The sequence below is a fragment of the Anser brachyrhynchus genome (assembly GCF_964034855.1).
Source record: "Anser brachyrhynchus genome assembly, chromosome: 3".
NCBI lineage: Eukaryota > Metazoa > Chordata > Aves > Anseriformes > Anatidae > Anser > Anser brachyrhynchus.
The window spans coordinates 18,924,353-18,938,570 of record NC_137696.1 but is presented as its reverse complement, the minus strand read 5'-3'; the positions used below and the strand labels follow the sequence as shown (position 1 = coordinate 18,938,570).

Below are 14,218 nucleotides of genomic sequence, written 5' to 3'. Positions count from 1 at the left end.
ACATATTAATGGTTTCCCATATCTCTTTGCAACTAAAATTAAATTGAAAATATTGGAATTAGCAATGTCCGAAAATAGTACTAAAACCGTATCTGATGACAATTCAATGCAATTTTAAAAACATAAGCTAAATTACTTATGACCATTACCAGGGTACAGAAGCTTTCTTAAATTCTCCATCTTTCCATGCTGTGCAGCGACAAACAAAGATGTAATTCAAAATCATCTTCACATCCCTTGTTTACTTCTTTCTCCAGGAGGCTTTTTATTTTCTCAGTGTATCCCTAAAATGAATATTTCTGCTCTTAAAAAACACTGGGAAACAGACACAATCTATGCCAAACTGAAGGCAGAAACATGCAATATATTTGATTATCTAAATATAAGATGAAAAATTAACGGTGAAACAAATTAGCCAAATTTAATTTACTTTTGCACATTTTCTCCTTTACCCAATAAATAGAAATGGAAATTAAATTAGTTTATTAGAACCATTAGGCTCGCATTTTTCTGTTCTGGAAATAGGCCATATATCTCACTTAGAAACGGATACCAAACAGAACTCTTTCTCAAAAAAATCTCATAACAGATTCACTTCCCAAATATAATAAATGAACCCATAAGTACATGCAATATTTATAATACTTATTGCTTCCTAATAGCTCACGTAGTTTTGGATACACTCTTGTAGTGCATTTCAAGCCCATTAGCATTTAGACTGCCTTTTGGTTCTTAGGATAGGTTAGGAAAAATTGCCTGATAACAAAGCAAACTATATACAAATTACCACTCAGAATGCAGCAGTACATGGGAAAGATCTGATAAGACTTGCAGGTTGCCTGTAATTTAGGAATTTCATCCTCACCAAGGATGGTGTCCATTAATAGTGGAGCAGGCAAATCACAATGCCTGCATGTCCTTTTTCAGCAGCTTAAAACACAACAGTAAAGAAAAAATTGTTCTTCTTCAGATATAATTAAAGGTTTCAGTGAACAACTTCATGGTTTCATCACTAAATTCATGCCAAAATAATCATATTTCTTCTGCTTTTACCCTCCCTTCTTAAAACCAAAACTGATTTGTCCTAACTGATCAATCAGCACTGATTACCATGACGTCTGTAGTCTATTCAATAAATCAAACACACACATGTACTGCCTTCTATTGTGTTTCATGAAAAACAAATTATTTGCAGCACTACTTAGAGGCAGACAAAAATTTTCAAGTATGGAATGGAATTTTTTAGTGAATAGACAACAGAAAAGTACCTTCCCCTTTCTCCAGGGGGCATAACAATAGAAATTCCAGTCAAGTAAACTTAACAGAACCTATTTTCTAACCTTCAGAATCATGGAACTTTATTTTAAAACACCCATTAACCCTGACACAACATGCATGTATGGAAGTTACCACAAATATAAAGAGGCAATCGCTTGTGCAAAACAATCAGAATTGCTGTTAAGCTTCAAATTTAATGATATTTCAGAATTATTTGAAAGAATGCTAACTCTATGTGGTCAAAAAAAAAAAAAAAAAAAAACCTTTTTTCTATTTGGAATGTCATCAGACCGTTGTAAAAATACATTGAAATGGCAGGAACATTCTTTGATATTTCCATTCAGCTGAGAGACTCAGGTTTAGGATGTAAAGTTCTGGGTGTGTACTCAAGTAAAAATTCAAATAGCTAACTTCCTCACGTCTGTCAGGCCTGACCCAGATCTAGCCAATGCAAACTGAAGATAAATAAGGGATTTTACTTCTGATTTAATTTGTAGGTGGGGAGCACAGAATCAGTTCTGTTAGCACTACAAATGATTCCTCATCTACCCTCATGTTAAAGAGGATGTGTAAAATGTAACTATTTCTACTTATCAAAGCAAACAGAGATATAAATAAATAAATGAAAAACCTACTAACTGTTTAATCCTCAAAAAGACGTCAATGGAAGAAGAGGAGACCCGTCTCTTGATAGACTTATGACTGATTCACCCTGTCAGACACTGCATCACACCTCCAAAAGGTGAAGGTTAAATATCTCTGCACGATACCAATTTAAGATGTATTTATTGGTGAACAAGGCTTCAAAAACCTCATGCAGCTTTTCAGAAGACCTGAGAGCAGAAGGCAATGGGCTTTGTAATAACCTCACGTTGGATGTCACAGACTCACCCTGGTAAAATCACAGAATCATAGAATTGTTTAGGTTGGAAAAGACCTCTTAGATTATCTAGTCTAACCTTTAACCTAGCACTGCCGAGGCCACCATTAAACCATGTCACTAAGCACTACATCTACACATTTTCTGAAGACCCCCAACAATGGTGACTCAAGCTCTTCCCTGGGCAGCCTGTTCCCATACTTCACAACCCTTTCAATGAATAAATTTCTCTTAATATCCAACCTAAACCCCCCCTGGTGCAACTTAAGTCCTTTTCCTCTTGTCTTATCACTTTAGTGCTTGGGAGAAGAGAGCAATAAATCTAAGTTCACAAGATGTACCTTTGATCTTACAAGGAACTGAACCCAAACAACACTAAGACTGTTATCTTTCTCATACCTCAGCTTATTTGCATGCATTATTATAAAGGAAGCTAGTATTTTAATGAGACTCTTAAAATAATAGAAAGTAAACCACAGTTTTTATCACATTGCATTTCTGGAAATTAGATAAGCACTTATTTAGGGGGAAAAAAAATCTAAAGGAAGAAAAAAAAATCATAATGCAAATACTGGCAGCCAAATCAAGTACCAGGACATTCACCAGAAGTAGTACATGAGGAAAGTTAAGAAGCATGTAAAATAAGTCCTGTAATGACCCCAAGAATTTTCCAGGGTGGTTAACAAGTAAGGCTTAAGTTTCACTCTGAGATCAACGGAGAAGAATTAAAAATAAATACAGACATATGTATAACAATCTAGAATTTACCTGAAGTGAATTTCTCCTGGTGTAACATTTCTCCTTCTTGCTTCCAATACCAAAGCATCTTAGCCTGATAGCTGGAGCTCTTGCAGGGGTTGTAGGAAATTTACTCACTTACATGCTCACTAACATGAGCCTTTCGTCAAAAACTTGTGAACCCAAGGACCAACAGTTAAAAAAAAAAAAAAAAGATAAGAAAAAACTATGTCATTCTACCCAAAGATTTGTCAAACAAACAATGTCTCTCTATTTCCCCATCAGTAGCATCATTTACAGCTTATTTCATCTGATTTTCTGCCAACCCACACTCGTGAAGTAAATCTCCACTTTGGCTGGATGCTGGTGATGCAAGAAACCTGGACTAAATGAATCAGACGACCAGAAGAGCTGGAAGTAAGTATCACTATCATATGAATAACACCATGGACCAAGAGGTATTTCCATCTTCCTCAGCACCTCCCCTGTTTTACAGAACGTGTACAGGACACTGAGGATAAAAGGTCAGGTTATGTCTGTTCTTCCTCATTCCTCTGGCATCTTTGAGGAGTCACCAGTCTACAAACAGATTTTTGGCCTCCAGAGGAAGTATATATGTCCAAGGTAAGGCTGGGACTTTGCTAGTAAATTCTATTTTATATCAAGCATAGATGGGACAGAGGGTAAACTTCAGAAATCAAACATTGCTCTTCAGAGACATACAATTACTTGTGACTGACTGAAGAAAATGATTGCATCGTGTTAAACGAACATTCTAGCAAGTCACAAAAAGTGTTGATGCCCCAAATTCTTGTTACATGTACACTTAGAGATTAACAGATGGTCACCCTACAGACCCCACTTCAGAGCTCTTCAGACCATGGGTCGATATATTTTATGTTTTATTTACAACAGCTATTCTGGGAACACCATTACAGTGCATTTAATTCATCTCCTATGGCATTTACACAAGGCAGTGCAGGGCATCCTGCCATTTGTCTAGAAACTCTACATTAAATTCATACACAAGGCATCACTTACTCCACTTGGTTCCCTCCAAAAAAAAAAAAAAAACTCACAGATCTCATCCAAGCTTCCAGCTGCTTTCTTTTCCAATTTACTCCACACTACCCCACTGGGGCATCAAAATGATTCATAACTGCACGAGTATGCAGCTTTTCTTCCTTTCTTGTGATTTTTATGTTATTCTTCTATCCTTTAGAATATTTCTGAAGACAACACAAAAAACACTTCACAAGCTATGCTAGAAATTGCATGTATGTAGAAGCCCCCATGGGATGGACCCATCTTTCAGCATGGAAATATGATAGATGCAGCACTACAGAGGGAAGGGAAGGATTGTGTGGAAGGAAAGGATACTGGAAGACAAGATAAAATGTATTCAAAAATCAATAAATGCATCCAAGCATTTCCCTAAGAGGCTGCAAGCATAAAATAAAAAAGGAATCCAACGTATTCTGGGTTTCTCTTTACAAATAGAAGTATTTCAAATAGACAACACAAAAAAAAAAAAAAAAACACAGTCTGTTCTCATCTCTGTCTGTCTTTTCCAGCATAGGTCAGAGGAAAATCAAATCCACAATGGTACTTGCAGCAGTAGCAGCACCACTCCCCCTGGCCTGAGGTCCTGCTTACCCTGAAAGTTTTCTAGGATAAATATGGATATATGGATACCTACAGATAAACATGTGACACCACACAAACACCACAGTTTAAATGCCAATGCAGACAACAGCAAACAGGTTTAGAAGTTGAAGTCAAGAGGTGAGTCACAATTTCTGGGCTAATTTTGAATCCTTTTGCCTAAACCACGTTCAGCATAATCAGCTGCAATTTTAATCTCGGTATTTTTACTCTTGCAACCTTTCAGTATTTATTGCAGAGCTGCTCTTCAAGACAGTTTTCTTATCAGCATACCACTACATCTCCATGAACTTCTCAATGACAGTTTCTCTTAGACAGAGGACATTAGTCCAGAGATAAATACTGTGATCATTTTTCTTTATGGATTTTATATCAATAATGCCTCATATTTCACCATAATTATCTGTAGGAACATTCTGGTTAGCACAATATAGTTTAAACAAGGAAACATGGAAAATTGTGTGATTCCTCCCACCATCCATAATATCTCTAATCGGTTTTCATATTAGATCAACATGGATTTCAAGTTCTCCAAAACAGGTGGGGAATGTACATTTATTCATAACATCATTAGTTAGACCTGTTAAAAATCTGTGTTCATTAAACAGGAAATAAAAGTGTGTTTCTTACCTTCTTCTTCCCCCTAAGACACGGAGGCAGTTTTGCAGCAGGCAGATCACTACCTGACGATTGCAGGGGACTCTATGGACTATGTTCCAACAAATTCCCCCAAATTTAAACTTTTTTATTGACATTCTCTTTAACAAATAATAAATAGCCCCACTGTTTCAGCTTCCCTCCCCTTTCATGGAGTCCTCACTTCTTTAACTTCTTCTTACCACACCCCACCCACACTAACCCGAAGAGATTCATGAGGTGTTAAAAAAAAAAAAAAATCACACTTCAATCTCCATTTATTACCCTTAATAGTAGTGTGGGTGATGTTCAAAGCACAGAGGCAAGGCTATCCAAATGCAGAATCAAGGAGGACCAGACTAATCTGCATACACACATGCAGCGTGCATGCACAGACACTAGGGTAGGACCGTGGCTCTACCAGGTCTCACCAAGGTTCCCCCAGCCCGGTACCTAAAGAAGAAGGGAAAGGCCAAGCAAGAATAAATGACCCTTCTCCAAACCACTGTTCTGTTCTTCCTCCTTCCCTGATTTTGACATAAATCCCATGTTTGAATCCCTCCCAACCTTCCCCCCAAAGGGATAGTTTTTCTCTATGCCTTTGTACCAGCTCTTCTAAATAAAAGGAAATTATGCTTATAGTGTAAAAATGGTATAAATTAGCACATCAGAAAATATGTCAGCAGATTTGCCTTTTTTTTTTCCAGATTGCTTTTTTGAGAACCTTTATCAACATTTTTGAAATTTTCCACATGGGCTGGGAGGTCATTGGCTGGGCTTCTCGAGGTTGTTCCCAATACTGCTGAAAACACACCAAAGAATTTAGAATTTCACCCAACTGATTGCTCCTTCGGCCTGCTCCAAGGAAAACAAAACCCAAAGTTGTAGGACCATGGCAAGGATTCTAAAAACCTCCTCGAAAACACAGCAATCAACCCTCCACAGAGCTGCTGGGAAAATTCCATTTACCTGTCCTTTTGAAATATTATCTTGAAATGATAACTTTAAAAATGTGAACAAATGTATTTTAGAATTAACAACAAATGTGTTTTCTCTTTACATTTTTATCATGCATCCCCTTAACCCAAATAAAACAAGAACAATGACAAAAAAAGCACTTACAGAAGACTTATTTACAGCTATCACAAGCCTTTTATTTCTCTGCATATACAAGCACAAATCCATTGTACAATGAAGAGCGTCCTGGCTAAGACATCTCGAACAAACTCTCAAGCAATAATGAAATGTACGTCTGCAACCTAATTTAAACCACAGAGTATCTGCACATGCAGAGATAAAATATATAGAGCAGATTACCTAGAGCAAAGGCAACCTCCCACCCTAAAGAAGACTTTACTGAATAAATGTATTTGAGCACAATTTTATTCCGTTTTTATTCAGAAGACAGGCTCCTATGTTCGTAGGCAGATAATTTTTCACTCAACGGTAGTTACAGTATTTGTAAGCATTGCATTTACCCCAGGAAAAAAACCCCTCCTGCCTTTAAGCCTTGCCTCTAAATCAATGCCATATACGTTGACAGCGCCAAAATCACCACTATCTGCACTGGCAAACGTTTTTAACTAAAGACAACCAAGGTTCTAAGTTTTTATTATCATTATTTTGTACAAAGCAATAAAGCTAAAAAGAAAAATAAATATATACATAAAAAAAAGACTTTTTTTTTTTTTTTCCTGTTTACACTCCAGGGGTGAGAGATGGATACCTGCAGTGCAGGAGAAGTGGTGCAAGCAAAGGCTAGCCCTCGACATTCCTCTTCCAGGAATACCATCTGTGTTGTAGCCTCCGCATGCAAGATGCTCACATGCTTTCTTTCCCAAATACAAGTCAAGGGAGCAGAGCTTTACGTCAGCACCTCAGAAACCCTACTTCATTTCCAGCTCCCAGTTTCCATAACCATAGCAGAGAAAATGCTGGCACCAGCAAGGCTGCAGTGTGAGTAGCAGGGAGGTTTAGCAGCAGAGTTCCCAGCAGGGTTGCTACCTCCAAAGAAGAGCTGCCAGCTCCTGAATCCCACCTGTGTGTTCCTTACCAGCCTGAGGATTTTGCACAAACGTAACACTGATCGTATCTGTAAATATGCAAAAAGGTGTATATCCTACAGTTTTTGAACAGATCAGCCATCTACAGGAGGACACAGATCACACTTGTCAACAAATACACAGATTCTAAAAGAAATAACTACCCCAATTAACGCCTAAACAATTATTTACCTGTAAGGAAGAATGATTTAATAGAAAACACCTTAATCCACTGCAGTGATTTTCTATTTCTTAGGCTTTACTGACACCTGGTGGCAAACAGGAAAATAGCCTAAAAATGATAAACATCCACGTTCCTGTTCTGCTCTGCTATGAGCCCTTAACCTCTGAGCGATGATTTGGCGTTTCTGTTACAGTAAGACAATGTGCTCGGAGTTTTAGAAGGGTTGCCATGGAAGTCTTTTGCAGGTTTAACCTTGAAACAGTCACGTATACCACAGGAACTATTTGCCCCCAAGTACTTCAGTCTTTGGCATACACCTGTGCTAATGCAAAGTGATTAAGAAGAATATATACATTACCACCCCATGGCCATAAGCTTTTTGGCCGTCCATATGAAATGAATGAGCACCCTCAGCTCTTAATGTGAAACACGTGTTTGCTTTCCTGCCTCAGCTGGCAGTGGTTAGTGCCCCCCAGGTAACCTAAACGCAAGAGGAAGGAGCTAAATAGGCACAGAGAGCAAAGGGGGCTCTTAACCAAAGCTTAGATCTCTTCTCCTTATGTCACAGCTGAGCCACCAATCCCGTACACAAGCCCTACAATATGCGCGTTATATCAGCAGGATTACTTTGTTGTCCAAGTGCTCAACGGAACAGCTCTCTAAAACATTGTGTGTGAAGCCAAATTCCTGAAAAGCAAAACCTTATTCAGATACCGTTGACTGCGTTAAAATCTTTTTTTAAAGCAGAGTTGCTCCTAAAAATTAATTAGCATGGGAAAAAATATACATATATGAGTAGTTTGTTTTTTTTTTAAAAAAAAAAATCTTCTTGGTACACAAGTGCTTTTAATAAAACCAATGTATATCTATTCAATAAATATTTTATAAGAATATTTTCAGTATGTTTTTGTCTGAGTCTCCACGCTACAACCCTGACCACACATAGGCACTTGCTCAGTAGTCTCATTGAGACTCCAGCTCTATAAGGGTTTATGAAGATCGCCGTTATTTTTCACAAAACTTGTTTTAAACACCATTCTCACATTTATTTTTTCCTTTGTATATTACATTTTCCCATTTTAAAATCCTCTTGGCTGTGCAACCCCAGGACTGTTCCCTGGGCCGGTCTGGCCTCCTCCACTCACACGTGGCATTAAATACCATTATTACCCAGCGTTCCTTTAACGAAGATTTCCCAACAAGATTTCCACTTGCCACAAACTATTTTAAGCAAGTAATTCATTTAGTTTTCTAAAAAATAAAATGTGAATGGACTTGCAAATAAAGTTAAGAAAGCAGCCATGGTGTTGACTGAGTATGGATGGGAGTAAAATACTAAGCCCATGCAATCAGATCGTTTGTATTCTGAAGGTTCCATACAGCAGGTTTTAAGCATCCTGATTATGCAACCAAAAGCCAGAAAAACGGTTAAAATAAGCAACTGTAATTGCTAAAAACACAGCTGCTGCAAAACTAGGGAAGTTATTGTGGTAAATTTGGATCTCCTGTTGCAACAGCGTATAAAAATGAACAGCCTGAAACACTGTTTATTAAAGAAAACAAGTGGTGCGGTTGGAAAAGCTGCCGTCACTCTCTACAAGTCGTGCTCTGGTTATCCTCATAACACGCCACAGCCACCATAACAAACACCGTTATAGTTTAATATCATCCGCAGGCTGTCTGAAGCATATCAGCATAAAACTGGATATCCAATTCCTTGCCAATCAGCACGGCGCTGCCAGAACACAAGCAAGGCAAACACTTCTACTAGATGCTGGTTGGTCTTTTTTTTTTTTTTTATTAACATTAAAAAGCCTCAGAATACTCAATTATTTTTTTCCATTAGCAGGTTAATGGGAATACATGCAGAGCATACAGAAATTAGAGATCAAAAGCGTTCAGATGTTTAGAAGCGGAAGTTTGACAGAAAGCCCTAGCAAGAGCACATGAGACTAAAAGAAAAAATAAAAAGAAAAGAAAAAAGTAAAAAATAAAAATAAAAATAAAAATAAAAATGAAAATAGAAAATGAAAATAGAAAATAAAATAAAAATGTAATAAAATAAAAAAATAAAAATGTAATAAAATGTAATAAAATGTAATAAAATGTAATAAAATGTAATAAAATAAAATAAAATAAAATAAAATAAAATAAAATAAAATAAAATAAAATAAAATAAAATAAAATAAAATAAAATAAAATAAAATAAAATAAAATAAAATAAAATGAAATAAAATAAAATAAAATAAAATAAATTTTTTGGAAGCACTAGCTTATAGGAATATCCTGTAGCTGCCTGGGCACAGCCGACCAGCACCCCAGGGCAGAGAAGTGGCTGGAGGAGGTGGGGGGGGGTTCTTGTGGCCACCCCCAGGATGCAGGACGGGAGCACGTCCCCTCCCAAGGGGCTGCAAGGAACACACCAGCCTGCATGGGAGGCCCGTGGTGCACACAAGGAAGCTCTGGCTCTGTCTGCTCCATCTGTAGCCCTGGGATTGCTGAAAGTATTACAGATCTGTTTTAATTGCCAGCCCCTAAATACATCAGAGCACTTTTCTCAGCATCGCTATCCAGACTTGCTGGACCCCATTTTCGGCACGCTGTTGAAGCCTGGTTAACAGGGGACTCACACTCCCCCAGCTCTGTGGCAGGTCAAATACGAAGGTGCATTTCAGAGAAGTGCAATAAATGATGCTGAGACTGAAACCTGTCATCACAGACCCACCAAAGTGGACCGGAGAGAGGGAGTTAGAGGCAACGTTTTCAAACGAGGATTCTCCGAGAACCAGCGTCTCTGCAAATCAAACCATTTTAATTCAGTGCCCACACTACCTTCCAAAACTGGAAACTGTGAGCTTGATCAATTAGCCTTTATTTCCACAGTTAGGAGATTTTTGAGCATTTACATCAATAGACCTAAGTTATTTTGCCTTTAATTCATTTCTATTGACACACCAAATCCAAACATATTTTCAAATAACTTTGGCCGATCCTAGGAGCATCACTTAGTCACATTGCTCCATCCCTAAAATCCTACTTTTTAAAGCAACGTAATCCATACAATCGGTATCTGAATTGAGGCATTTGCAAAATGCCTTTTGAAACTGGTTTTTAGCGTAGTAATGATTATCTTTTCTGGACACAGCAATCAATGAAAATTAGCAGAAGATTTTGAAAGGACTCCTAGCAGAATTTCTGGTTACCAAGGAGATTTCATTGGGGATCTTCTGTTGAGAATGTAAGGATGAAAGAAATACAATACCAACAGTAGACAGTACAAGCCAGTGTTTCAATACAGAATGATTTGCAGGCGCTCCCTCGTTAGCCAGTATTTTAAAAAAGAAGTTGGAGAAAATATTTGTATTCAGATTTATATCATGTCCCAGACACCTGCTGGGAATTTCAGTTTTTCAGTTTCAATTCATAAATCCAATGCAACTTTCTTGCAGGCCCGTCTTATACACAAACGCTACCAAGTGTTTGCAGAAATCCTACTGAGAATACCTTCTGTAATTTTATGAGTGTGTTTGTTGTTCAGGCAGAATTGCTTGTTAAAGTATGACCACGTGGCAGCTGTACAGAGACCTTACAAATACATTGAACTCTAAATAACCAAAGCCACAACAAAACAAGAGCCTAATGAGGTTCCTGTGCCTGAGGACACCACCACTGACCCTCACTTGTCATGTATATGATTTTCACAGCATTCTAATGTTCCCCAGGCATTTCACCGACGAGGATGATTTTTGCCTGAGCTCACAAGGCAGAGCAAGGCAGAGAGCAGTGCCAGCACAGGCAGAAGCAGGAAGGCAGCTGTAAGAGTCGGTCAGCACCCATGAAGTGTTATCAGCAAGGCAAACAGCCACAGCTCATTTGGTTTTGGGGGCACTCCCCAAAATATCCACCCCACAGGCTCTGCTGCACAACTGGCCAGTGTGCAGCTAGAGATCAGACACTGAAGGGTCTCTGAAGGAGAAGCCACTTCATTATAGCTATAAAAATTGTCCACAGCCCCCTTTGAGGATCATCTTCTGGCTCTAGCCCATAAATCACAAAGAAGCGAGCTCTGGCAAAACCCCCTGCTCTGTGAATCAGGACAGGAAAACGGAGAAAAGACTGTAAGGCTAAATCTGCAATTTATTCACAAATTGTGTCCCTTAGAATTTATATGAAATAAATGTGCTTTTTTGTTAAATAAGGTCATTTTCAACAATAAAGGAGAAAAAAAAATAACATTCCTTCTAAGATCTTCACCTATTTCACAGACAACAAAAGCTCACCAGGGCACTAGCAGCCAACCAAGCCTAAAAAAACACCAGGCAGAGGAACAGATACAGGAGTTAGAGTCTTTGGGTTTTGCTTCTATAGCTCGCTACAAGCAAGAAAAGCCGTGGGTAAGATCCTGAGTTTGTAAGCTGTGTAACTGTACTTTCAAACCAGCCAAGTTTTGCTGTGAGCAGAATAGGGCATAATTTTTTGTTAAACGGCACTTTTAACAGAGTTTGGCCTGTTAGGTTTTCATTGAATCCTGAAACAAGTCACAGCATGTGAAAATACATTGGGCACGGGACAACAGGAAGCATCCATCTTCAACACACAGCTTTCCATGGGTATTTCCAGCCTCCATCCCCACAGACCACGACCACATCCCAAGTTTATCCTCACATCTCCCACGTGAGGCAGGACAACACTATTGACTGGAGAGGCACGGAAAGACCACATAATCTGGTCACTCAGGGAAAGTGTGGTTGAGCTGGGAGCCAAGCAGCACATGCACACATCTTTGGCTACCAGCCATCGCTTTACCTCTGCTTAAATACAGCCGGAGCTTGCCTCCCATGGGAATTATTTGTAATGCTTTTTCTTTTCAATATTTATCATTCTTTTTTTAGCTTGGCTCCTACCAGCTTACCTTTCAGGATGCAAGGAGACTGTAGGACTTTCTTCATGCCTTTGTCTTCTTAAGAACAGATTGCACAGCAGAAGGCAAGATTTCAAAGATGCTGGAGTAAGCAGGAAACTTAAACTGGATGACATAGGCCTGACACGGCTGCTGATGACCAGCCCTCAACGCCTGCAAGGTGGGCACTCTTCTATCTTCCCAACTGAAGGTGCTCTTTACAGACAAGTAAGCGCTAATGTGCCAACAGCCTAGCGGGCTCCAGTCCCAGGAGAGTGCACCTTGAAGGGAAAAAACACAGCACTTGTACCTGGAGATGCAGAAGTCCTGCTTGTGGCAAGGCTGTGACTTCAGGCAAACCAAGTTTCATACAATGGCCAGACTAAAAGTTATGTAAATTCTCAAAGGCAATAGTAAGTCTAACATTTTAATCTACCCAGGCTACTCCACTCCTTCGCGTGGCTTGCAGAACCTTGAGGTTAGTGCATTTTAAAAAGCCATGTCAGAGTGGTTGCACACTGTGCAGCAATATCAGTACGATACGTGTCTGGATTAAGAACAACTATCACCAGTGAGTCGCCCTTAAAATCATGTAAAGCTTTGATGGTGGCCACGGCAGGTGGCTAGTGAAGACCATAGGACTAAGGCAGGCTGGGAGAATACACTTCATAAAAGGTACTGCAACCTCTGAAAGAAGTCAAAGATGCATTTGCACTCTTTCATCTCCCCTGCCTCAGCCTGCCTGAAGCTCCCTTAGCTTTAACAACCAGAGGAGAGCAGTTCTGCAGCCTGCTGCTTCCTGACTTGTTTGCTGGCAGCTTCCTAAAACTGTCTGACATAAATGTCAACACATGCACGATGCCGTATGCAGAGCAGCTGCTGACGCGCTTTGATGACCACTATCAAGTATCTAAAGGAATTACTGTGTTAGAAAGAGTAGATATTTCAGGGTAGAAACCTGACTTCTGAGTTTCCAAAGGAGACGTGGATGAGTTACGTTGGGAGGTGTTTTTTGGCTGTTGCTTTTGCTCTGTGTCACCCTCATTGTCACACACATGGCTATGGACTAGGGAATGCAACAAACACCAACAGGCACTCAGCTAGCATCATTTGTTTAATAAAGTCTTTTCTGTTTTTAAAAAAGTTTACAAGACAGATGTGTTTCACATGATAAACAACTAGTGGCTGATCTTTCCTTTTAATAACTTAATCCATGCAGAAAGACTAGACTGCCTAACTTGGTGTTACATAGCAGTTGAACAATATACCAAAATACACACAGACCTACAGGCTGCCATGGAAACAGGTAGCACATGACATCAGAGAGTGAGAATCAAAGTACAAGCTTGCTTGGATAACTTTCAGAATTCAAGTGTAAGTTTAAGGAAAAACCCTGATTTATTTTTGAAATGGAGCTTTATGTACTGATAGTGAATGTTCTGCTACAATCTGCCTACAGTCATCCTTTATTCAGCAGTCATGTGAAAACACATACACAAAAATGTTACAAGTCCTTTTTACTACTGATACTACACATTAACAACTGGATCTGAAAGCATTGCTTTGGTTGTTTCGATACAGAATGATATAGGTTTCTATTGTCTTAGTTCTGTTTCTCCATTTCCCATTCCTATCCGAAGTCCTCGAAGAGTGGTGCTGAGGTGAATGTCTGTTAGGTCTCTCCTCAAGAATCCAGTGTAGCTTTTATATGAGAAACTCTGGAAGGCAAACAAACAGAAACATTACTGTAGGTAGAGTAGAAAAGTACAGGATTCCTTCAACTCACACAGACAGAAGTACCTTGACTTACTGTCACGGCATGAAATTTAATGCTAGGTTGCACCATTTTAGAAATGTTCAGCAACCTAGATTTTCAAACGCTATTAGAAGGGTCA

General features: G+C 39.0%; 1 protein-coding gene and 1 long non-coding RNA gene across 3 annotated transcripts in view; one reads left to right on the top strand and one right to left on the bottom strand.

The window, feature by feature from the left end:
* Positions 1–234: 234 nt before the first annotated feature.
* On the top strand, positions 235–13,811 carry LOC308191846. Its single transcript, XR_013948310.1, has 2 exons — positions 235–278; positions 2,920–13,811. It is a non-coding gene; the product is annotated as an uncharacterized lncRNA (long non-coding RNA).
* DTD1 (D-aminoacyl-tRNA deacylase 1) overlaps positions 13,425–14,218 on the bottom strand; it is a 20,699-nt gene continuing 19,905 nt past the window's right edge. For both annotated transcript variants that reach the window (XM_080584692.1, XM_080584693.1), the window contains exon 6: positions 13,425–14,041. The gene's annotated coding sequence lies outside the window, so the exon portion shown is untranslated. The remainder of the gene's footprint in view (positions 14,042–14,218) is intronic.